The sequence below is a fragment of the Lissotriton helveticus genome, chromosome 2_1 (genome assembly GCF_964261635.1).
Source record: "Lissotriton helveticus chromosome 2_1, aLisHel1.1, whole genome shotgun sequence".
Classification (NCBI taxonomy): domain Eukaryota; kingdom Metazoa; phylum Chordata; class Amphibia; order Caudata; family Salamandridae; genus Lissotriton; species Lissotriton helveticus.
The window spans coordinates 97203333-97216334 of record NC_136059.1 but is presented as its reverse complement, the minus strand read 5'-3'; the positions used below and the strand labels follow the sequence as shown (position 1 = coordinate 97216334).

General features: G+C 46.9%; 1 protein-coding gene across 1 annotated transcript in view; it reads left to right on the top strand.

Annotated features, from left to right (window-relative positions):
• The window catches only part of LOC144817756 (sialoadhesin-like), a 252600-nt gene that overhangs the window by 99689 nt on the left and 139909 nt on the right, over nt 1–13002 (top strand). The gene's annotated exons all lie outside the window — the stretch shown is intronic.

Here is a 13002-nt window from a genome sequence, read left to right as displayed (position 1 = left end):
TAGCCAGTCTACACCTTTTTCTTTACATATTTTGGCAATACGGATTTTCAACGTCTGATTATGTCTCTCTACGAGACCGGCTGCTTCAGGATGGCGCACACAATGGAACTTCCACTGGTACCCTAACAGAAGGGAAACATGCTTCATGAGCTCGGATGAGAATGGCTGGCCGTTATCTGAATACACGACCCTAGGGAGTCCATAGCGGGGAAAGAATTCACGAACCAACTGTTTGGCAGTGGTCGCGGCTGTGTAATCTGGGACTGGATATGCCTCTGTCCATCTGGACAAAGCGCATACAACTACAAGGACATACTTGAAACCTCGACATCGCTCCATCTGAATATAATCCATCTGGAGGACTTCAAAAGGGTGGTCAGGAGGCTGGAATCCACCTTGTTCCACCGGGACACTTTTACCTGGATTGAATTGACAACATATCATACAGGTACGGACTTTCTGCTTGGCTGCAGCTCGTAAGTGCTTGTTAAACCAAAGGTTCTGGATACTGTCTAACATGGCTTTTTCTCCTAAATGTGCTGGACTATGTGCGGTATTAATAATGACTTGAACCATAGAGTCGGGGAGAAACCATGTGGCTTTTCCCTTCGTTACCCATCCCTGATCTGTCTGGACCCCTCCTTGTTCGGACCATTTCTTGATTTCTTCAGGAGTGGCATGTAACTGTATGTCTATGACATCTTGTGTAGGGTCCTTAACTGTCATACAAGTGGTCTGATCTGAAGTGAATGTCTGTGTCGTGTTAACTGGAATGTCTGGGGTCTGAGCTGTGAGCTTGGCTGTTCGATCTGCTAGATCGTTACCTTGGGAAATAATGTCAGTGACTTTCGTATGTGCCTTGCACTTCATGATAGCGATAGCCGTCGGTAAATGTATTGCATCTAACAGAGCTTGAATAAGGAGACCATGCTGAATCTTGGTTCCATGAGAAGTCATAAAACCTCTCTCCTGCCAGAGTACTCCGAAGTCGTGTACGACTCCGAATGCATAACGTGAATCTGTATAAATGTTTACTTTCAGGTTCTTGGCACGTATGCAGGCTTGGGTCAGAGCGACTAGCTCCGCTGCTTGAGCAGACAGGGTGTCAATGCGGTGTGTTTCTATAACCAGTGTCAGTAGTCACTGCATACGCGGCTACTAGTTCTCCTGTACTGGTTCTCATACATGAACCGTCCACATAAAGTGTCAGGTCGGGGTTAGGTAATGCAATATCTGTCAGGTCTTGTCTTTGTCATGGTGTTAACTACTTCCACACAGTCATGTGTGGCAGGATTTGAAGTAACAGACGGTAACAGTGTAGCAGGATTTAAAACGTTGCAGCGTCTTGATTTCTATGTGTGGCTGGAACAGTGTCAGTTCATAACCTGTTAAACGTGCAATTGTCAAGTGCTGAGTCTGTGTTCGGTTTAAAAGAACTTCCACGGAGTGTGGAACTTGTACTGTCAGAGAATGTCCTAACACTATGGAATCACTTTGTCTGATAGCTAGAGCTGTGGCTGCAACGGACTTGAGGCACACAGGCAGAGCCTGGGCTACTGGATCTAATGTGCTTGAAAAATAAGCACAGGACTTGTATTGTCCTGCTTGATCTTGTGTGAGAACAGATAATGCGGTACCATCACGTTCTGTGACGAAAAGTGTAAAAGGCTTACTGTAGTTCGGTGTTGCTAGAACAGGTGCTTGACATAAGGCTTTCTTTAACTCATTAAAAGCAAGTGTATGTTCGGATGTCCAAGGGAGGACAGTCGATACGGCTGCCTCCTGTGTCGTTAACTGTATCAGTGGCTTGGCTAGAAATGCATACTGAGGAATCCATTGTCTGCAGTAAGAAGTGAGGCCAATAAAGGCTCGTACCTCCTTCTGGGTCTTGGGCTGTGGAAGACTCGCTATTAACTGGATACGGTCTGGTGTCAACTGCCTACCCCTCTTGGACAGTAAGTGTCCTAAGTAGACCACTTGCTGGACACAGAATTAAAGCTTTGAAGGGGACACCTTGTGCCCCATCTCGGCTAGAAAATATAGGACTGTAAGTGACGCTCACTCGCAGTCACGTTCAGAACGGGCTGTGATTAACAGATCATCGACATACTGGAGCAGGGCAGTGTCAGTTGGCATGTGAATATTGTCTAGTTGTCTCTTAAGTGCTTGACTATAAATACTAGGACTTTCTGTGAAACCTTGAGGAGCTCGTGTGAATTTATAGCTCCTTCCATTTAAACAAAAACCGAAAAGGAACTGGCTGTCTGGATGAATGGGGACACTGAAAAATGCATTCTTGAGGTCTATGACAGTGAAAAATGTAGCTTCGGAATCAATGGCTGTCAATAGGGATGAAATATCTGGAACAACTGGGTACTGGGGTATAATACATTTGTTAAGCTCTCGAAGGTCAATCACTAATCGATATACTGGAGGTGCATTTGGATCAGTACGTTTCATGACTGGAATGATAGGAGAATTACATACATTGGAGTCAGTTTCTACAACCACTCCTTGAGCTATGAGCTCGTCAATAATTTTGGATAAGGCTGCTACAGCCTCAGGCGGTAGTCTGTACTGTCTGATTCGTGGTAATACCACACCTTGCTTGAGAGTCACACGATGGGGTGTGATTTGCATAAAACCTACATCAGTTGGACCTTGCGCCCATAAATGCTGCGGTACATTTAACAATCTTGGATCAAAATCACGTAATACATAGTGACCTTTAAAGTCACGTAAAAACAAACGAACTCCCTCTGGGGAGCAACATATTACTGCACCTAATTCTTTCAGTGTCTTAATACCTAACACATTTTCTGGACATGACTTCGTGAGTAACAAATCAGTAGTTCGGGACAATGGACCAACTTCTAGAATAACTGGTTTTGAAATCTCGTTAACAATTGGCTTTCCTGAAAACCCAAGGGAAACATTTCTAGAGCCTGAGAGTGGAGCCCCTGGAACCTCGTCATGACTGATAGTAGTCCTACTTGCCCCTGTATCAATCAAAAACTTTCTGTCTTTCCCTAATACTTGACTGTGTACATAGGGACCCTCTTGATCTACAGGTATCTCGATGAGAGGCAAGCCTACCTCCCTCTCTAGGCTGTTTCATGAATACTGTTGATACTCTGGATACTCTGTCTGAGCATACTGGTACATTTGCTGTGTAACATGCTGTGTTGCAGCTATAGGCTGCAGTGCTGGAACGGTCTGTTGTGCATTCTGTGGTGACTGAGAAGTCTGTGAAACTTGTTCTTGTCTAGGCGGACGTGGTCTCTCTTTAGTTTTACCTGTGGCTATATTGTGTTTCAGAACTGCACACTCGTTTATAAAATGACCTGGCTGTTTACAATAATTACAAGTCCCTTTAACGGGAGCTGCAGGATGACTGGCTTGATTCGGACCTCTTTTCTGACTGTCTTGTGAAACAGATTGTGCAACTAATACTTTCATTTTCGTGTCTTTCATACGTTTCCTTTCGTGTTCTTGTTCTTCTCGGATTCTATTCTGGTGATACTGGAGCATCTGTAACATCTGGGACGGAGTATTAGCTTGCCAAGTACTTTCAACTTTCAAAACTCGATTTTTAACTTGTGGACTTGAATTCTCGACTAGTTTAGTAACAAAAAGATGAGGCTATGACTCGCTACTTGTCTTGAGACCACTGTTGATAATGAAACATTTCTCGAATCTAGAATAAAAATCACTAGTATCTTCATCTTGTTTCTGTTTGCAGGCTGAGATTGCATCCCAGTCTTCCTTTTTCGTGGCTAGTAACCTTGGCAAGACCTGAATCAATAACTCGGGCAATTCTTTACATTTATCTCCAAGACCGGTACCTGGTACTCGTATTTTATCTTCAGCTTCTAGAGCTGTCCAATCAATCTTTTTCTCTCCCACCTCCCATTCTTTTTCTTTGAGTTTTTCATATACCCCTGCGGGCAACAGGACCTTTAACATTTTAATGATATCAGGATACGTGTATTCTCCCATACGGAGCATATCTTTTAATTCTCTATGGAACCCTGCTGGATCTTTGTCGTGACAGGGAATTAATTTCTTCATCTCTAAGAGTTCCATCTTGGTAATAGGGGTGTAAACAAATACTCGTTCTAGTTCACCACCCGGTGTCCTAACTGGGTGTACTTCTCGTAACGGATTCTGTCTGTCTATGTGGAATGGTTTACTTTCTGGAGGTGAGACGTGAACAAAATGTGGATTCAGAAACGTTCGGTATTTGTGGCGCTGTTCTAGAATGACACTAATTAAATCGGTACCTAGACCTTTCCATCTATACTGGAGTAACTCGTTCAGAACATCATGTAACGGACCGGGGTCAGTATGCTGACCCTCATACAATGTTATGAGGTGCTGGATCATATACATACCCACCAGTCGCTGCTCGGCTGGGGGCAGTTTCAGAAACATTTGTGCCACTATTTCGTCTGGAAAAGTGGTAGAATCAGTAGTCCATCGGACTGCTGATCGGACTAGTTCTTGTTCATGCATAGTACTAAGTTCACTATAACCGATTCGTGATTTCAGAATGTGATCGGTAGCTTGAAATACTTGTTCAAGATTCTCTTGTTCTGGTACTGGAGGGAAGAAAACTTTCTTGTGTCCTGGACGTGAATGTCGGTCGGGAAGTCTAGTTCTACCTACATACGCTATTCTGGTGGGATTCTCGTCGTCTACCTCTTCAGTAGAAGAGTTGTCTTCTTTCTCGGACACTTGTGCTGCTTTGCGTTTCTCGTGTAACCTTATTATTTCTTTACGAATTTTCTTGTACATGCTCTCTATACTAGCAAGTGTCCTGTGTTTACCTTCACTTATATGGTCACTCCACTTAGTCAGGACTTTCATTTCGGTCGGATCTTTATCCGGATTATCTTGTTCCCTTATTAAACAATTTATTAGAAACTTTAATATCATGAGCTGGGTCTCAGCTTTCCTTAGAGACATGATTTCACCAATACTTTCTGGATCATCCCCTGTACGGATGAAACGATATATTCTGTCTAGGTCTTCTTTCATATTCGGTAGGGTGTCCAAATACTCGGTCACCCGTCTTACACGCAATGAATATATGACCATATTATCATCGCCTGGGACTGGATCATAACGGCATTCGGTGAGAGCTCGCCTGATATCTGCAACTGACTGATGTTTGGGCGTGCGCTGTAACGCACGTTCATGTAATTCAAGTAAAGTTACACGTTTGTGTTGCGGCGGGGTTCCCGGAGGACCTCCCCCCGCGGCTCCTAAACTGGAATCATCGACTGATACTCTTCGTGCTGGCAGAGTGACCGATGTAGCGGGAACTTGTACTGTGGGCTGGACCGGGGGTGCCGTAACAGGAGCTGTAACGGGTGCCCCGGTGGCTGGAGGAACAGGAATTACATTATTTACAGGAGCAGGCGGAACAGAATTTGCATATTCTGGAACTGTGTCGTCCAAATAGGACGAGAGAACAATATCGGCTGCGGTCGGTTTATGACGTAGCTTAATCGGAACTAATGGTGGTGGAAAATTACTGGATGCTTCTGGGGTTGCTTTTGGCAAGCCCTCGGCAAGAAGAGGATACATACCCTTAACAAGGGCATTTCTCTGTCTGTCTGACTGTTCGGCTTTAACTCGTTCACCTATTTCGATCAATTCCCTTTCTTGGGCTCTTTCTGAGGATTCTCTACTTAATTCTGACTTTCTGATTTCTTTTTCGGTTCTTTTGTGAGATTCTTTGCGCCATAACTCGATGGCATCTTTCTGGGACTGTCTGGCTTTCTTTTTCCATAATGCTTCTTCTACTCGCATGATGCACTCGGCATCCCATGTACCCGATACGGGCCATCTATATTTCTCTTCTAATTCCTTGGTGTACTCCACCCATAAGTCTAGATATAATATGGCACTTATGCCATGCTTATGATACATAAAATGACCTGGACTGTCCCTAGGCGGGACAGGAACTGCTTCCTCGAGCAGACCTTTTCTAGTTTTTAACTGACGTAATTTTGAGAACAGAGGCATACTAGACTTGAATCTGAGCACAATACAATACACGAAAAACACAATAATGACTGAAAAAAACAGCTCACTCATACCACGACATTGAAAACACATTGAATGACAAAAAATAAAATTTCGGACAGAATATTACCTGGAATACTGAAAACAGAACACATGAATTTCTCGAGAACAGAACTTACTAGAATTACTAGGTGCACTGCTAACACAGTACAGAACATACTGGTCCCATAAAGAGACACGTCAGGACCCGCATCCACCTAGGTGGACACTTCGTGTTGGATTTGCGTACCCAAACCCACGGACCAGAGACAAATTAATTGACCCTGTCTAGATACTACCCCAGCAACGGTACTCACCGGGCAGCAAGAACGGAAGGCCTCGGACTGGACTGGAACGACGACGGACGGACTTCGGACTTCAGTTACAGGTGGGCCTCCGGATACCTCGGACCTTGGACTCTCGGCTTGGGCTCTGGTCGGGACTTGCCGCGTTCCTCCACCGCCTCGTCTGGATGCTGGACCGCAACCTCCGTCTCCTCCGTGGACCTGAGGGATACTTGAAGCAGAAATATCTGCCGGTGCGCAGTAGAGTTCCGTCACGGCTGCAGAGGGTCAGGGGGCTTACGTGGCTTCACCGGCGCGTGGGGAAAGGGCAAGTCCCTATTCGGGCGCCATTATGTGGTAAATAAATAATTAATTACCTGATCTATTTTTGACTATAATCAATAAACGGTTTAGCTCAATAAATAAGAGTCAAGATTCGAGGTAGCTGAAGTTGACAGGCTTTAATAGGCATAAAGGACAGGACAGCCTTTACGGGAACAGGGATGGCAGCTGCCGGGGGAAGGATCTGGGACAATAGCGGATAAGGGTAGCTTTTAATAACAGTGCACAAGTATATATAGTTAAAACAATTACATAGCATTCAGTACAGTAGGCGTAGCAGTAGGCGGGGTTTGTAGCAGTCGCGAAAGATAAGGGCTACATGAGGTAACAAGAAGGCGTGAACAAGGCGTATACATAGACATGTGATGTAAACGTAACAGAAGTGACATGAATGGGGCGGAAACATGGAGGGGGCTACCAAAGGAGCCGGGACCTCTGACCTAGTGGTGCGCGCAAACGGGCAATGACGTGTTACTAGGGAGAACTGGGGGCTATGACTTCTGCGCTAGAAGAGGAGACATAAGTCTGGAATGTCAGAGCGACATGTACCTAGGCATATCTAGTATCTGGTGTTTAGAGAACATATTGATAGAATCCAAAAGTCAGGAGGGGAAAGGCTAACAGACACTAAGACTGGTGCATGCATTATTCTACATATAGTGTGTGTGCGGGGAATATTCTATGAACATTAATACAGTATTTCTCTTACATGGAGACAGTAAGGCTAGACCATGACGGAAACTATTGATGCGATTCAGTAGCTTAGGAATGCAGAGAAGGAGAGCTGGACTGATAACTAGAATCATAACATACTCTTGGCAGACTGGGAGGCAGAGCCAGGCCGAGCCGGGCACTGCGAGGCATGAAGTAAGCGAAGGGTCAGGGATACAGGTGGGGGCTGTATCGCTCCTCGGAGAGGGTTCAGGAGACAGGAGCTGAATCTGAGTCCGGGCCCTTTTGAGGCCTAGAAACGGGGACTTTTCAATGCATTAACGTGCACACTGTAAAACGTGGCAACATAACTTTACATAGGCCTGATATTCGTTGTATTCACGAGAACTGGAAACTGGCATACTAGAGATGGACACAACTGTAATTGCGTCTTTAACTGATCAGAGGGGAATACATAGGCATATTAATCATGCACATATAACTTAGGATGGGGAACACGTAGGGACACAGAACATGGCAAAATTTACTTTTCCACAGAACACCAAACTTGAAAGAATCATCTCTTACCATTAGGAAATTATGCTTGTAAATTGTAATAAGCTAATTCCAATGTTATCCTATGGGAGAGATAGGTCTTGCAGTAGTGAAAACAAAAGTTTTTTTACTACCTAGGCATATAAAACTTAAAGTACATATCCTGATTTTTAAATACATTACACCCAGTCCCTTAGGCTGTCCAGGGCCTACCCTAAGGGTGACCTACATGTTTTAACAAGCATTTGCAATGCAATAGGTCTCGCATTTATGCAAGTTTGAGCTATTGGCATTGTAAATGACAATGCCTTTTTGTTTTCGTTTTTAAAACATAAATAAAAGGCATTGTCATTTACAATGCCAATAGCTTGAACTCGTGTAAATGCGAGCTCTATTGCATTGCAAATGCTTGTTTTTTTTAAGGTAGGTGGGTACAAATAAAGGACGCGGTTTACACTGTAGCTAATAGGCCCAGATCTTTCATGAACTTTTATTTATCTATAAATAGTTAGACAATGTTACATTAGAATGTATGCAATGCACCGGATGGGGGGGGTGGGGGGTACGGGGATGACAAAACCAAACCACCATTACGTCATAGGTAAGCATTGTATTTGCATTTTACAGAACTCTTTGAGGCATTTGCCAACCTCAACATGATCCAACAAATCTCCTCGCCTCCTCACATCAATTGCCACATCCTGGACCAGATCTGGACCCAAAACTAAACACTCCCCTCCATCTGTCTCCCCCTGCGTCTGCATATGAAGGTCGCTGATGCACACCGGTTTAACATTGTTTTCCACGTTTATCATTTTATTCCTCATCTTGCGTGCAGTTTGGGACCGTGCCTCGCCTCGTTGCACGGGTTATGATCAACTCAAGAAGATGCAGCATAACTATGTTGCAAACCCATTCGCACTGCCTCAGAAAATTGCGCTACAACCTTTTCAACTGTAAATTCATTTTATTTTAAAATGTTCATAGATTATCCAGCTTGACTTGATTAATCAAATTAAAGCAGTCCAAACATAGTTATGGTGCATCTTCTTGAGTCCCCCTGCGTCTGGTCAGACCACCACCTAGTTGAAACCACCCTCAATGTCAGTGGCAGAACCTCTGCCCCTCAGATGGCTGGCGGCCTCTCACGCAAATGGAGCTCTCATGACACCCAAGGATTCCTCGCGACCTTATCAGACACCCGGCCAGCCATCAACCCGCTAACCAATATTGACATGTTGGAAAGCGACATTGGCACCTGGCTAAAATCGGCCAGCGACCAATTTGCCCCCCTTACCAAATTCCCCCAACCAGACACCACAACTCCCACAGATGGTTCTCTGACGACCTCAAGAAACAAACTGAAGGTGCGCCAGCTGGAACGGAGGTGTAGACGTAATTACTCCAAACCAGACAGACTGCAATACACCTCAGCCCGCGGAGATTACAAAAACGCAATCTCGTCAGCCAAATCGGCTCACTTCTCAAATAGACTCTCGTCCGCGGACAACAAATCAAAGGAAGTTTTTAAAATCATGAATGAACTCACCTCAGACGACCGAACTCTCCCAGGTCAGACACCCCACCCAAGGAACCTGCGATGCTCTCAATCTTTTCTTCATTGAGAAAATCATTAAAATCAAGGAGTCCATCCCTCCTCTCCCTCAGACCCCCGCCCCTGACTCTCTTCATAACTCATCGTCCTTTTCCAATTTCCCTACCCTTACCCCCACCTCCCTAGCGGAGCTCTCGACCCGGGTAAAATCAGGCTCCCCGAATGACTGCTGCCCCCCCTCGGTCCTACGGAACGTCTGTCACAATCTACCCGACTGCATTTTACCTCTGCTGAATGGTTCCCTCAGCACGGGTACCATCCCCAGCACCTTCAAGGAGGCCATCTTAGTGCCTCTCCTGAAGAAACCTGGCGCAACTCTCCGACTACCGCCCCATATTGCTCCTGCCATACCTCTCCAAACTACTGGAGGCCCACGTCACCCGGTGCCTCTCCTATTTCGTCGAGACCTCATTCTACCTGGAGCCCAACCAGGCCGGCTTCAGGCCAGCCCACTCCACCGAGGCCGTCATTCTAGCAGTCCTCGGCACACTGAGGAGGAACGCTGACTGAGATCCCCCAGGCCCTCGTACTCCTGGATCTATCAGCCACGTTCGACCCGGTTGACCACAACATCCTTCTTCACCGTGTCGAACAGGCTGGTATCCAGGGCCCTGCCCTCAGATGGATCCAGTCCTTTCTGTCTGGCAGAACTCAAGCCGTCCGCCTGGGCCCCTACAATGCGCCCAAAACCCCCACGACCTGTGGAGTCCCTCAGGGCTCCTCCCTGTCACCCCTACTATTCAACCTCTACCTTCGGCTCCTGATCCACTCGCTCCAAAACTGGGACATCACAGTGTATAACTACGCTGACGATCTGCAGATCATCTTCCCACTTAACTCCCCGAACGCCGTGGACAATTTCCACTCCGTCATGTTACACATCCAGGAGTGGATGAACTGCAATCAACTGAAATTAAACCCTGAAAAAACCGAGCTCCTTTCCCTGGATCCAGCCCCTCTCACTGGGGCGCTCAGTTCTGGCCCATCAAACTAGGCCTCCCCCCCCAATCCCGGCGAAATCAGTAAAGAGTCTCGGTGTGACCATCAATGCCGAACTCTCCCTCAGATCTCAAGTTGGTACCGTGATTTCTTCTTGCACGTTCCAACAGCGAAAGATCCGCAAAGTCAGTCACTTACTACCACCAGCCGCACTGACCCAGGTAATCATCTCTTTGGTACTATCCCGCCTGGACTTCTCTAATTCCCTCTATCACGGACTCCCTAAATCACTACTCCGCCTCCAGGTCGTGCAGAACCAAGCAGCCCGTCTTATCTACAAAACCCCCAAATAGCAGTCGGCTAAACCTCTGCTGCACAAGTTGCACTGGCTGCCTATAGAACAAAGGGCGGCCTTCAAGCTGGGCTGCCTCACGTTCAAATCCCTCTACTGCACCAGCCCCGCTTTCCTGTCTTCACTCGTCAACCCATACCGCCCAACTCGTAATCTCCGCTCAGCCCACTCGCTGTACCCAATACCAGAACTAACAAATTCGATGGCCGTCGGTTTTCCCTCCTGGCCCCGAAACTCTGGAACCCTCTTCCCCTGACCATCAAATCGAGTAGCTCCCTCCTCCATTTCAGGAAGCTTCTCAAAACCTTCCTCTTCCCCCCCCCCCACCCTGCTAATTCCGCATGTTTTCAGTCTCTGTCCTACAGCGCCAGGAAACCCACGGTGTCAGCGCGCTTTACAAATATCACATAACATAACTGTTCATTATCTGTATACGTAGTACTTCGGTTGTCCTATGGCATCTATGTGTTGCTTATTTAAGCCTGTTCCGTTTTTTGCGTTCTGGTAGTCCGTTTTTGCGTTCTGTTTGTTGTAGGTGTGAAATTCCGGTTAGAATGCAGTGCATTAAAGTGACACATTTTGATGGGGTGGTGGGGTGCGGGGTACCTGTACTACTGCAGTCGTAGTGCAAGCACTGTGCAAGTACCAGAATGGAAAGAGTAAATTTACGCTTGGTTCACTTACATGGACAACCTATGCTCCCAATTTGTATGGTGTAAATCCATTACCACATATTATTAAGGGATAACGTTTGCAGTGGTCGACTTGGTTATAGCCAAGTGCAATCGAATATTTTACTGCAACGGATTCGGTGAAAGTGAACCGAGACGGTAACTCCCAGAATGCATCAGCAAGTTAAAGTCCAAACCTGTCCCCATGATATACCCCTGGCGACGTGGAATCACATTCCAACAGTAATTTAAAGGTGACCAGATGACTCAAATTTCCTATGCAACAGACCCACACAAACGTACTTTCCTCCCAGGTGGCCCAAACACCTCCTATCTGCATCTCTTCCCCCTGCTCTAATGACGCAGACAAGGCAAGCAGGTTATCTGCAACTAGTGAACAGCGGCAGCCACAAGCAGGGAGAAGGTATAAAGCCTTCACGGCAGAGTATTACCATATCAAGTGGCAAGGAATTTACCAAAGCGGCTGCTGAAGGAGTGGACCTGAATAGGCACGCGCCGGTTTCCAATCCAACCAGCCGCGACGCAGCAGCCACATCCTTAAACCAAACGAGCCAGCAGCTGCACTGAGCCCCATCTGCTGGGGGGCGCCAGGAGGGTGCGAATGAAAGCTGCTCTGATTAGACTGAGCCCATGAGGCGAGTGCACCAACCTTTCCCCGGCACACACCCCCTCTGCCATCCGCATACTAATGACTTGGTTTGTTAACTCTCAGAAGGCTGAAATACCTGTCCTCCACCCACTCGTGGCCAGCGCCCCGCACGCACCAGTGGGTCAGAGGCAAGCTTTTTGCAACAAAAAAAAAAGTGACGCAAAAAAAAAAATGCGAGAGCGGGACGGAGGAGGGATGCGGGCAAAGGGAAGGGGGAGCGCGAGAGCAGGACGGAGGAGGGCTGTGGGCAGAGGGGGCGAGAGCAAGACGGAGGAGGGCTGCTGGCAGAGGGGGCGAGAGCAGGACGGAGGAGGGCTGCGGGAAGGGGGGGCGAGCGGAGCCGAGCAGCTCCAGAAAGAGCTGAAGGCGAGAGACAGGCACAGACACAGACGCAACGCCCACGGATCGCATCAAGCCAGGGAAAAGAATATGGGACCTCGGCGAGAGGGAGGGTGTGGGGGCGGGACTTAAAAAAAAGAGACCGAAACACCCACAGATCGCATCAAGGCGGGGAAAATAGTAGTTGACACATCTCTTCCAATGGCTAGCCTCCATTTACGAAGCTAGCCAATGGAAGAGAAAGATGTGATAAAGCCCCACACTGTTGAAGTCATTAAATTTTTGGCTCCGCCCCCCACTGCTTTGCTGTGAGACGGTAGCCTCGACCTAAAAAGGAACGTTTGGGCCTCTCATATGGGCTATATTGGCAGGCCAAAATGCACACACAGGCTCCATAATGGCAGGCCTAAGGTATCGTTAGAGGGCCACTGAAGTGGGTGGGACAGTCACTGCTCCAGGCCCACTAGTAGTATTTAATTTATAGGGCCTGGGTACCTGTATTATCACTTTAG